The sequence below is a fragment of the Bubalus kerabau genome, chromosome 9 (assembly GCF_029407905.1).
Source record: "Bubalus kerabau isolate K-KA32 ecotype Philippines breed swamp buffalo chromosome 9, PCC_UOA_SB_1v2, whole genome shotgun sequence".
Classification (NCBI taxonomy): domain Eukaryota; kingdom Metazoa; phylum Chordata; class Mammalia; order Artiodactyla; family Bovidae; genus Bubalus; species Bubalus kerabau.
The window spans coordinates 85,833,680-85,847,261 of record NC_073632.1 but is presented as its reverse complement, the minus strand read 5'-3'; positions in this window follow the sequence as shown (position 1 = coordinate 85,847,261).

Below are 13,582 nucleotides of genomic sequence, written 5' to 3'. Positions count from 1 at the left end.
AGGTAGTAACCTTATCTAGAAGTAATAACTATAGGATGTCTCCCCTACAATGCCTCAAGCCCCCAAATGTAAATACTATTCAACACTCAATAACTCTAAGTCCAAGATGATCACAATAATGACCCATGAGAAATCTGATTCATACCTGAAAAACATTTTAAATAAAAAACACTTTACAACTTAATTTCAGGGCACCATATACTTATATGTGGCCACTCACTACCCTCTTCTAGGGTTGACATCAGTGATCAATAACAAAACATGCCTCACTGCAAAGTCTTCCCCATCCCCGACCCACCAAACACACCTGCCCTCTCCATGGTGGTTTGTAAGGGAAAACCAATTTGGACCTCATGACCTTTATGACCATCAAAGCACTTGGTCTAGGTGAAACCCAGAAGATTCTTTCTGTCCTTCAAAGGAATCATCAGTCTTTCATGTTCTAAAGATTTCTTTCTTCTAAAATCCTTTGGATAAAATGCTGGCCTGGTATATTGGTTATCTAGGGCTATCATAATACTATACCACAAACTGAATGGCTTGAACAACAGAAATGTATTTTCTCACTGTTCTGGAGATTAGAAGACCAAGATCAAGATGTTGGGGGAGGGGTTCGTTTCTTCTGTGGCTTCTCTCCTTGGCCACCTCTTCCCTTTGTCTTCACTTGGTCTTCCTTCTGTGTATGTCAGTGTCCAAATATCCTATCCTTATAAGGACATCAGTCATATTGGATTAGAGTTCACTCTAATGACTTCATTATAACTTAACTATCTCTTTAAAGACCCTGTTTCTAAGTATAGTTTCAGTCTAGTGCTCTTAGAGGTTAGAACTTTATATAAATTTTGGGAAACATATCTCACCCCATAACACATTACATGAAACTGAGGTATTCTTCAAATGTAAGTCAAATTTCATAAGTTAATCAAGGATTTTTATATTTCAAATGATTATGCATTCTCATTGATAAAACAGCATTCTTTCAGCTAGCTGCATCATTATGGTGTGATACTATGATACCCTATGTATTTAGATTCATTTATTTTTGTGACTTTCAAGATGATGTTAAGGTTTGCAATTATCTTGGCAAGCTGATTCAGATTCCTATATGGTATTGGCCTTTGACCTTCAGTTTCTGCTTCTAAGTTTCTTCTCTTTTCCTGCTGTTTTCATCTCTCCATGAAAATTGTTTCAGGATAATTTATACTATTACAAACAAATCTTCTGTCCTCTCTTTTTTCCATTTTGATTTTATGCCTTGATATTTTATTGGTTTTAATATTAGTCTTTCCTCTTAAAATCCTGTAATTAGTAAGCAAAATATTTTAGGGATATAAAAATCTATTTCCTAAGAACACAAACTAAGGATTGAGGTGTTTGCACATTTTCCTACATATCATTTAACCAGAAAAGTCATATTCCTTTAGACCATAAAAGAATGTATATTCACAATGGAAAACTAATAGCAAAAGGAGTTTATTATTTGCCTTTTAATAGATGGAATTTATTCAACGCCTTAGCTCTATCCATTATTTAACCTCTCAGCAGAATCTCATGAAAAGTTAATGTTGATATTTTCCCATAAGTTTGTGAATTTCTTTAGTTAGAGATAAAAGAGAAGCATTTGGAAAGAATCTGCCTGGAACATGGGAGATCCAGGTTTGATCCCTGGGTTGGGAATGAAGAGCCTCTGGAGAAGGAAATGGCAACCCAATCCAGTATTCTTGGCTTGAGAATTCCATGGACAGAGGAGCCTGGTGGGCTATAGTCCATGGGATAACAAAGAGTTGGATATGACTGAGCGCGACTAACACATACATATAAGAACTTCCAAACTAATGAACCATCAAGGCTATCATGACTAAAGCATCAGTTATCTAGACAAACCAATAACCTGGGAACATAATGTAACAATTAACTGAATACTTAGATGAGACTTAAAATCTTTTAAAAATTAGATATTCTAATAACAGAAAAAAGAGCATGATTAGTATTGCAAAATATTATTTATTTTATTCCACTGCTTTTCAGAAACAATTCCTTTTGTCCCAAATCAACTTAGTAGCAGAAGATATACAAATATTATAGCAGTCTCTCAAATGGACAAGTAGATATGGAGTAGTTTTAATATCTGCTTATGAAAATGTCTTTAAAAATTCAATTTAACTGATTTCTCTTATTCTTTAATTTTTATCAGATAATCAACTGATTAAAGTTTACTCTCCCATTTGTGAAATAACTTTTAATCCTTTCCTGCCATCAATATCCAAAATACACAAATGTTCTAGAGCCTCTGAATATTTGTCAGAAAAACAAAATGCATCTTTTCCTGAGTCACCTTGTACTTACACCGACAGATTGACTCACAGTCAGACTTGATGCTTTATGGTTTTGTTGGCCAGACTTCCATCTGCACGACTGTTTGGAATATAAGAATATCCCTGCCTTGGCCACTGTTCTTTTCAGCACAGCTTTACTTGTTCAACGCCCTTTATTTAACCTTGATACAAAAAGTCATTCCTAGGCATTTTGCTTTTTACCAAATTAAGTGTTATTAAATATGTGCATGCATGTCTATGGGTATGCAATTGAAATAGCCCAGGAGCCATGCCAAAAGGAAGAATCGCAACACAAGTTTGAACAGCAAGTGTCTTTGACTTATTGCTGTGATTATACTAATTGCTCATCTACTTGGTGGGAGGTTGCAGGAAGCTGTTTTGAAGTAATCAAGCTGAGGTAGGCCCTTCTATTTATAATAATTCTCAAAATCCTTATACCCCCAAAAAACTTAATTGCATTTTTCTTCTTTTAAAAATATACCCTTTCTTTTTACCCTTTCCATTGCCTCAATCCAATAATACATATTTGATACCTTCTTAGTTATTAGAAGAATAAGCATACACTCCCCTTCATTTCATAGGTCTGGACATAAAGCCCTCAATATTCATTCATGGATTTGAAGCAAGACACAAACCCTACAAAATAACAATAATTGCTTACGTAATCTCTCATAGAGGGTACATTTTATGTGCCTATCATTCTTATGAAAGCATGTCTGTGCTTAAAAAAAAAAAAGATAATGATGGCCTTAGCTCAAGGCTTGGATCCTTATTTATTTATACAATATTTCAATATTATGATTAACATTATAGTAACATTTAATAGTGGAGAATCAACAGACATAAGTCTTTCTTAGCACCACATATGGTCTTAACTACTTTATTTTAATTTTTTCTGAGTAAGAACTGTTTTAATAAAAATTCAAAGGTTAATAAAATGTATTGATCTTGGAACTATATGGGAGCCCTGATATAAAGCTCTTTATTGTACTGCTACTCAGTTCTCCCATACACACTTCTCTGTTGCTCCTCCACCCTCATGAACAAAAGCCACATTGTGATCTGGTAAGAGCATGTAAGGGCTTTGGAGTCACTCGAACATAAGTACTCCAGCTGTGTTACTTCCTAACTCTGTGGCTCTTGAGCTCCACTGAGCCACAGTTTACAAACAGTATAAATTGGATATCAATACCTACTTCAGAGTTGTTGTGAGAAGTAAATAACTATCATTCAAAATATGCTCAACACAAATAGGCACTAAAATTTACAGTGAACTTTCCTTTTTCTCAAATCATCCTCAGAAAGTGTATTGCCTGTAACGGTAAATATGCTTTAGCTCTTTGAGCTTCAGGAATTATAACTGATTCCAGCCTATTGTCTCCTCTGTCTTCTGTTCCTCTCTGAATGCTAAGTAAGCAAAACAAAACCGAGGATGTGAAATCACTGTAGAAGTAACCCATACACAAATATGTAGCTTTAAGTTGATAAATTCTAAGATGTGTTTAGTTTCATAAAAGGAGTCCATTCAATACTAAAACCTGGAGAAATCTAGGAGATACATAATCCCATCCCCTGGCTTTACAGAAAAGAAAACTGCAATTAGAGAAGTTAATTGACCTACTTAAGAGCACAGAGTTGCAAAATTTCTTTGAGTACAAAGTACACACTGCCAGTCTCAACCAATTATATTTTTAAACTTTCCTTTTCATATTGTGTTCAGAAAAAAAACAATATAAGCAATCTATTTTTGGTCATAATTCACATAGTCAAAGATGATTATTTTTATATTTGTAGGATTTTTGTACATAAAGGCATGGTTTTTCCTTTACCACAGTCCTAAACATCAGGTACTTTTAGGTTGTTCTCAATATGCCTTTCTTCTAAAATAGGCACACATGTATATATGTGCAATATACAGTGTGTGGTCTTATCTATTATACTTTATTTTAATTCTGGGTAAGAAAAGTTTTAATAAAAAGTCCAAGTTTAATAAGAATATTGATTTAATAAAAATATGATTATATATCAATGTTGGAACTATACAGTGAAGATCTTAAAACATTTAATATTTAACTGGATACAACATCTGAATGTACAAAACTTTAGAAAGAACTCATTCTGATAGCACTGGAGAAAGAGCTATCAGAACACACAAAATATCTTAAGGAAACTTGAATGAAAGCAAGCATTGTGGATAGGAAAATCCTTCAGAGTTACATAAAATCTTTTATGAAAATGGGATGGAATTTAAGAAGACAAAAACAGCATCTATAATGAGTAAGCAGACTTCAGGTGGAAGTTGGGAAGGAAGGACAATTCTCAATCCTTCTTCCTATATAAATCTCTGTCAGTTTCTGCAAAAGGAGACCTGCTGTTTCCCGAGGATCAAGGATACCACTTGACAATTCTTGGCAGCCATTTCCTGATGAGCTTGGTGCAGAGTTCATTGATTATTACCTCCTCCTCAAATAACTGTATATGGTGAAAAAGAACTATTGGCAGTATTTCCCAAGAAACAAAATATTCATGAAATATTCCTTACATCAAAATTTTATAGAGCTTGATAATTAATAAAGGTTCCAATTATGCCCTATTGAGACATCTTTGGTTGAAATACAGTTATATGGATATCCTGATCTTCAGTTCAGTTCAATTCAGTTGCTCAGTCGTGTCAGACTCTTTGCGACCCCATGAATTGCAGCACGCCAGGCCTCCCTGCCCATCACCGTCTCCCGGAGTTCACTCAAACTCATGTCCATCAAGTTGGTGATGCCATCCAGCCATCTCATCCTCTGTCGTCCCCTTTTCCTCCTGCCCTCAATCCCTCCCAGTATCAGAGTCTTTTCCAATGAGTCAACTCTTCACATGAGTTTAGTTCTCTAATTTAGCACATTTTTAATATCATTTATACCAAGAAAATAAGCTAGAAAAAGAAAGCAGATATGGGAAATTAAGATGTATTTCTCAATATGAGAATATAATTTGGTCTGTTTTATGACCACTAGGTGTAATATTTAATTGGTTTTCAGGATAATTGAAATCTGATGATAAATTTGATGATAAATATTTTGTTCAATAATGATCTCCACATAGTTCACTGGTTTTTTGCCCATATGATACTCTTTTGAGGCAAAGGGAAGCTCTGAGTTTAGAGGAGGAATTATATGAGCAAAGAAAGATAAAAATAAGCCTTTTCAAATATATGTTTCTCCTAAATCCCATATTTTACCTTTTGTATAACAGTCCTATTTCTTTTGGTTCTCCCATGATAGCTTGGAGAGAAATCACACAGAGTGGATATTCAGTGTCTATGACTCAGTTTCTTGGGTGATTGGCTGATCGGCTGATCTATTTCTTTCTCTTTCCTTCTAATGGCTGTTCAAAAAGTCATAGAACAGCTACTATAGTTGCTGTATTGATGTAATCAAGTGAAAAAGACTACTGCTTCTTTCTCAAATACTATTTTCTGCTAACACAGCACACTTGTCAAAGTCCCTGAATATTCCAGAAATAGGCATCACATAAATATATAAATAACTAGATAAATAACTGACAAAACACAGTACATTATTTGGAGATAAATGTGAGCACACTGCAAACTGCAAGATTACTAATTAGCATCTTTTAGACCATGTTTTTAAGCTAAAAAGAAAGTATCATTAACATGAGATTCTGGAACATGGTATTGTAAAATTTAAAAGTTCTTGTTTTTACAGACTTAGAGAACAAACGTCTGGTTGCCGGAGGGAAGGAATAGTTAGGGAGGTTAGGACGGACATGTACACACTGCTATTTTTAAAATGGATTACCAACAAGCGCCTACTGTATAGCACATGGAACTCTGCTCAATGTTATGCGGCAGCCTCAATGGGAGGGGAGTCGGGGGGAGAATGGATACACGTATATGTATGGCTGAGTCCCTTTGCTGCTCACCTAAAACTATCACAACAGTGTTAATCAACTATATCTCAATACAAAACTAAAGATATATAGAAACAAGGAATATTTCCAGTACATGTCATGACCATGAGAATGGCAGAGCCTGGCTGCTGTTGACAGGCGGTATGAGCTGGCCTTCTGGAATGGTAGCAGCAGAAAACCCAGTCGACATATTTTAACCTTCAGAGTTATTCAGGCACATTCTGATCTCAGCAAATGGGCTGATAAGGGTGAAGTACAAACTTGGCGTCCAACAGCTGTTTCCAAACAACCAATGGGAGGCGGGCAAAAGATTGTTTTTTTCTGTTTTTAGATACAGTCAGTGCCTTTCAAGGCTAAGACTTCAACAGCAATTTTTCCATTGCATAAAACACAAAGAGCTATCCTTTTATATGTATCAGCACACAGCAGGGCCATGGAAAAAAAAAGTGAAGAAGCAAAGAAAGAATAACTTAAATGCTATGGGGTGAAACCAACCAGGATCTGAGGCCAAAGCACTCTGTGAACATTAGATTATGCAGTTGATTCAATTCTAATTCAAGTCAAGCTGGTTCAATGTTTCACTTAGAATCTTTTGTCCTTTTTTGCTTGTTCCTTATCATGAAATCTGATCTATTTGTAGGTTTAAAACAGGGGACAGGGAAAAGCCTGACCTAACCTTAGTGTTATAGGGAATTGCACTAAATGTGGAATTGAGTGCAATAATTCCACAGCTTCCTACTTGGAAATGGGCCCAGCTTGAAGAAATAAAAATAGAAGTGTCTGAATGCAACTAAAAAGCTCAGCCACATGGAATTAAAATGCCAGTTCCCTTCAGCCTTTTTTTTTTTTTCTCTTCCAGTCATCAGAATTTCAAAGCCCACAAATTAAAAAGCTCTTGCAGTCAGTATCTTTTTTGGTAACCCATCACTTGATGTTACTTGATCTAAAATGACTGCATAGACAGTATGCAGTATACAACAGGTATATATACTGCATACACAGCAAATAATAGTTTGTACCTGATTATTCTCATTAAAAAAAAAAAAAACAGTTATCAGGTTTAACAATGTAAATAAATGAATACATATGCCTATGGGGCAGTGAAACTCCAGGAAAGTCATTAGTTAGCAGATGGTCATCCTTATGATATCAGAATGCATTTATATTAAATTTGTTTACCTTCTAAATAAACACAACACTTGAAATTGAAATTAAAAAAAAAAAAAACAATTCCTGATATTTTACCAATCTCTGTTTCTAATTTGCCCAAGGACCATGTTTAGCATATTTTCAGTATCATATATTCAAAGTAGACGAACTGGAAACAAAAAACAGATTTAGGAAACCAAGAGTTACTACTCAAACGAGACAATAATTTGGTGTATCTCATGATCACTACGTATCTTAATTGTTTTTATGAATACTTCCATATTCTAACTTCTGTCTTCTGAATAGTAGATATGTTTTGATCCTTTATGGGGAAAAATGAATTTCTCTTTCCCTCCAATACACATTAGTGTATTTTACCTGAATAGGATTTATTTTAAATTAAGAGGAGCTCTTGATTTAAAAGGGGTATTTAGGGTGCAAGGAGAAATAAGAATTTGACTGAGGCCATTTTAAACCCATGTTTAGCCAGCCTTCATCATTTTCTCCTCTAACATATGAATATAGTTTCCAAAACCACAAACCTCACAAGTGTTTAGATTCCAGACTTGTAAACAGGTTTGATTTCCTTTTATTGAGCGTCTTCCTTCCTCATCCCTTATTGCATTCAGCTGGCTCTAATTCTTTTCCATGTACTTAAAGAAATGAAATATTTTGTCTGAATTAAGAATAATCATGTGTTTGAGAAGATCAATCACAAAACAACAGAAAGTGAATTGTTTTCAATGGATCTGTTTACAGTGACAGAGCGACTAGGGTTTAGATGAATAAATGAAAAGACCAGTAATTTTATTGAATTATATTGTTCTATTTCAATTGTGTCTCTTAACATAAACACCTCAGTGATTGATGTATTATTGAATATTCGAGGAGTGTGTACATAATGAATATGCTTATGAATGACCCTCTGAGAGAAAATCAATTTTAGAAAGAGACATTTGTTGATTTGCAGTTTAGATGATTGCAAATCAAACTTCAAAATGTCCAGATTTTAACAGAGTACTTTAAAACCTAAGAGGGAAAATAAAAGTACCCAAAAAGCAAAAGGACTAATGATTTACAGAAAACACAAAAAAGGAAAGAAAGAAAATGTTTTTTTAAACTTTCTCAGCATTCCAGGTCATTATTTGGAAGCATCCTTAAGAACATTATCATGACCTCTTCAAATGCACTGCTGTCTTAGCCGAAACACTTTTCTTTTAAAATTACACAATTATTAGCAGTCAGCAAATCCACTCATTATGCTATTCAATAGACCAACTATCTCTGTGAAAGGCTATCACTCTCCAAAAACAGTATTTCTTTCTTGAGCTTCAAGTGTATTCAAACATCTGAATTATTGAAATTCAGTTCAGTTCATTTCAGTCACTCACTCCTATCCGACTCTTTGCGACCCTATGAACCACAGCACACCAGGCCTCCCTGTCCATCACCAACACCCGGAGTCCACCCAAACCCATGCTCATTGAGTTAGTGATGCCATCCAACCATCTAATCCTCTGTCGTCCCCTTCTCCTCCTGCCCTCAATCTTTTCCAGCATCAGGGTCTTTTCTAAAGAGTCAACTCTTCGCACCAGGTGGCCAAAGTATTGGAGTTTCAGCTTCAACATCAGTCCTTCCAATGAACACCCAGGACTGATCTCCTTTAGGATGGACTGGTTGGATCTTGCAGTCCAAGGGACTCTAAAGAGTCTTCTCCAACACACAGTTCAAAAGCATCAATTCTTCAGCAGTCAGCTTTCTTCACACTCCAATTCTCACATCCATACATGACCACTGGAAAAACCATAGCCTTGGCTAGATGGACATTTGTTGCCAAAGTAATGTCTCTGCTTTTTAATATGCTGTCTAGGTTGGTCAAAACTTTCCTTCCAAGGAGTAAGCTTCTTTTAATTTCATGGCTGCAGTCACCATCTGCAGTGATTTTGGAGCCCAGAAAAATAGTAAGCCATCGTCTCCACTATTTCCCCATCTATTTGGCATGAAGTGATGGGACTGGATGCCATGATCTTAGTTTTATGAATGTTGAGCTTTAAGCCAATTTTTTTCACTCTCCTCTTTCACTTTCATCAAGAGGCTCACTAGTTCTTCTTCACTTTCTGCCATAAAGGTGGTGTCATTTGCAAATCTGAGGTTATTGATACTTCTCCTGGAAATCTTGATTCCAGCTTGTGTTTCTTCTAGCCCAGTGTTTCTCATGATGTATTCTGCATGTAAGTTAAATAAACAGGGTGACAATGTACAGCCTTGACGTACTCCTTTTCCTATTTGGAAGCAGTCTGTTGTTCCATTTCCAGTTCTAACTGTTGCTTCCCGACCTGCATACAAGTTTCCCAAGAGGCAGATCAGGTGGTCTGGTATTCCCATCTCTTTCAGAATTTTCCACAGTTTATTGTGATCGACACAGTCAAAGGCTTTGGCATAGTCAATAAAGCAGAAATAGATGTTTTTCTGGAACTCTCTTGCTTTTTGGATGATACAGCTGATGTTGGCAATTTGATCTCTGGTTCCTCTGCCTTTTCTAAAGCTACCTTGAACATCTGGAAGTTCATGGTTCACATGCTGAAGCCTGGCTTGGAGAATTTTGAGCATTACTTTATTAGCGTGTGAGATGAGTGCAATTGTGCGGTAGTTTGAGCATTCTTTGGCATTACCTTTCTTTGGGATTGGAATGAAAACACCTTTTCCAGTCCTGTGGCCACTGCTGAGTTTTCCAAATTTGTTGGCAAATTGAGTGCAGCACTTTCACAGCATCATCTTTCAGGATTTGAAATAGTTCAACTGGAATTCCATCATCTCCACTAGCTTTGTTCGTAGTGATACTTCCTAAGGCCCAGTTGACTTCACATCCCAGGATGTCTGGCTCTTGGTGAGTGATCACACCATCGTGATTATCTGGGTCATGAAGATCTTTTTTGTATGGTTTTTCTGTGTATTCTTGCCACCTCTTGTTAATATCTTCTGCTTCTGTTAGGTCTCTACCATTTCTGTCCTTTATTGAGCCCATCTTTGCATGAAATGTTCCCTTGGTATCTCTAATTTTCTTGAAGAGATTTCTAGTCTTTCCCATTCTGTTGTTTTCCTCTATTTCTTTGCATTGATCGCTGAGGAAGCCCTTCTTATCTCTCCTTGCTATTCTTTGGAACTCTGCATTCAAATGGGTATATCTTTCCTTTTCTCTTTTGCATTCCGCTTCCTTTCTTTTCACAGCTATTTATAAGGCCTCCTCAGACAGCCATTTTGCTTTTTTGCATTTCTTTTTCTTGGGGATGGTCTTGATTCCTCTCTCCTGTACAATGTCACGAACCTCCATCCATAGTTCATCTGGCACTCTATCTATCAGATCTAGTCCCTTAAATCTATTTCTCACTTCCACTGTATAATCAGAAGGGATTTGATTTAGGTCATACCTGAATGGTCTAGTTGTTTTCTCCACTTTCTTCAATTTCAGTCTGTATTTGGCAATAAGGAGATCATGATCCGATCCACAGTGAATTTATTGACAACGCAAGGAATCAACATCTTTTTTATGGATATCCAGTTGCAGAATTCCTCACATCTTCTTCCTCTTATCTTTTATAAAATTCATGATTTCCCTCAGTTGCTATATTTTCTCAATGCCTGTGATTTGGTCCAGCACACTAGTAAATCCTGGGTGTGTATTTTCCCATCATTCATGGAACAGCTGCTTATAAACTCCATACATAAATGGGATGCTCCCATAATAACCAAGTAGGGGAATGTCTAGAAAACCCAACCGATTGTTATCCTCAATCACGAGGATGTAAAATCTGTTACTACAGCTCAGGGTTGGAAAAATGATGTATCTATGAAAAAGTGTTGAAATATGATCTCTCTTTTAATGATACCTCTCTTCCTTCTCATCTCTTCCTATGTTATCTCTTTCCAGATTCTGGACTGTATCTCTTTTCTTTCTGACACATCCACATATTCAAAAATAACATTCAATCATATGTATACAAATCCTAAATTGGTATGTGAAGACAAAATTTTCTCAAGCTTATTTCTATCTTATGTTTTCAACCGCCTGCTGCTTTCTCCCTAAATCAACATTTTTAAAGCAAGTTACTTTCTTGACTTTTCCATTTCTATAAATTTGCCAATGTTCCCCTAGTTAGCTCAAAATGCAGAGTTGTCTTTTCTATTTCTTCTATCAATCTATTACCATCATCTTATATTTACATTTTGCTCCACAATTTGCAGTCTTTTTAAATTTACATACTTTTATTTTATTGTAATAATAAACAGGTGAGGTATGGGATAAATAATGGCCTAAGAACTTGATAATCAGAGTCTGGTTCATGGGCCAGCTGTATGGGTATCACTGGAAACATGCTGCTAACAAAATGCAGAAATTCAGTCCCCATTCCAGATTAGCTGGATCAAACTGCCTTCTAATAACATCCCATGTAAACATAGTTTATATACTGCATTATAGTATTTTTAGCTATGTCCTAGGATACATAATAGATTGACTAGAAATGTCACAGTCAATAAGGGACAGACCGAAATGAGAACAACATATTCTAACTCCAAGTCCCAAGTCTTAAGCAATGCTATTGAAAATTTGATCTTCAAACCAGCACATCAGCATCACGTGGGAACTTATTCAAAATGTGAAGAAATGGGCCAAGCGGGGAAAAATGGGAAAGAATAGTGATTTCTTTGAGAAAATTGGAGATATCCAGGGAACTTTTCATGCAAAGGTGGGCATGATGAAGGACAGACATGGTAAGGACATAACAGAAGCAAAGAGATCAAAAAGCAGTGGCAAGAATACACAGAAGAACTATACAAAAAAGTTTTAGTGACCCAGATAACCACGATGGTGTGGTCACTCACCTAGAGCAAGACATCCTGGAATGTGAAGTCAAGTGGGCCTTTAGGAAGCATTTATATGAAGAAAAGGTATTGGAGGTGATGGAATTCCAGCTGAGCTATTTCAAATCCTAAAAGATGATGCTGTTAAAGTGTTGCACTCAATATGTTAGGAAATTTGGAAAACTCAGCAGTGACAGGATTAGAAAATGTCAGTTTTCATTCCAATCCCAAAGAAAGGCAATGCCAAAGGATGTTCAAACTACCATAATATTGCACTCATTTCACATGCTAGCAAGATCATGTTCAAAATCCTTCAAGTTAGGTTTCAGCAGTATGTGAACCGAGAACTGACAGGTATACAACCTGGGTTTAGAAAAGGCAGAGGAACCAGAGATAAAATTGCCAACATCCGCTGATCATAGAAAAAAGCAAGTGAATTCCAGAAAAACATCTGCTTCATTGACTACACTAAAGCATTTGACTGTGTGGGTCACAGTGAACTGTGAAAATTTCTTAAAGAGATGGGAATACTAGACCACCTTACCCATCTTCTGAGAAACCTGCTTGCAGGTAAAGAAGCAACTGTTAGAATCAGACATGGAACAACCAACTGGTTAAAAATTGGGAAAGGAGTACACCAAGGTTGTATATTGTCATCCTGCTTACTTAACTTATATTCAGAGTACATCATGTGAAATGCCAGCCTGGATAAATCAAAATCTGAAATCAAGATTGCCAGGAGAAATATCAACAATCTCAGATATGCAGATAATACCACTCTAGGCAGAAAGTGAAGAGGAACTTAAGAGCCTCTTGATAAAGGTAAAAGAAGAGAGTAAAAAAGCTGGCTTGAAACACAACATTCAAAAAACTAAGATTGTGGCATCTAGTCCCATCATTTAATAGCAAAGATAAGGGGAAAAAGTAGAAGCAGTTGCAAATTTTATTTTCTTGGGCTCCAAAATCACTGTGGATGGTGACTGCAGCCATGAAATTAAAAGACACTTGCTCCTTGGAAGGAAAGCTATGACAAACCTAGATGGAGTATTAAAAAGCAGAGACATCCCTTTGCGGACAAAAGTCTGCATAGTCAAAGCTCAGGTTTTTCCAGTAGTCTTGTATGGATGTGAGATTTGGACCAAAAAGAAGGCTCAGTGCTGAAGAATTGATGCTTTCGAATTGTGGTGCTGGAGAAAACTCTTGAGACTCTCTTGGACTGAAAATAGATCTGACCAGTCCTAAAGGAAATCAACCATGAATATTCATTGAAGGAGTGATGCTGAAGCTGAAGCTCCAATACTTTGGCCACTTGATGA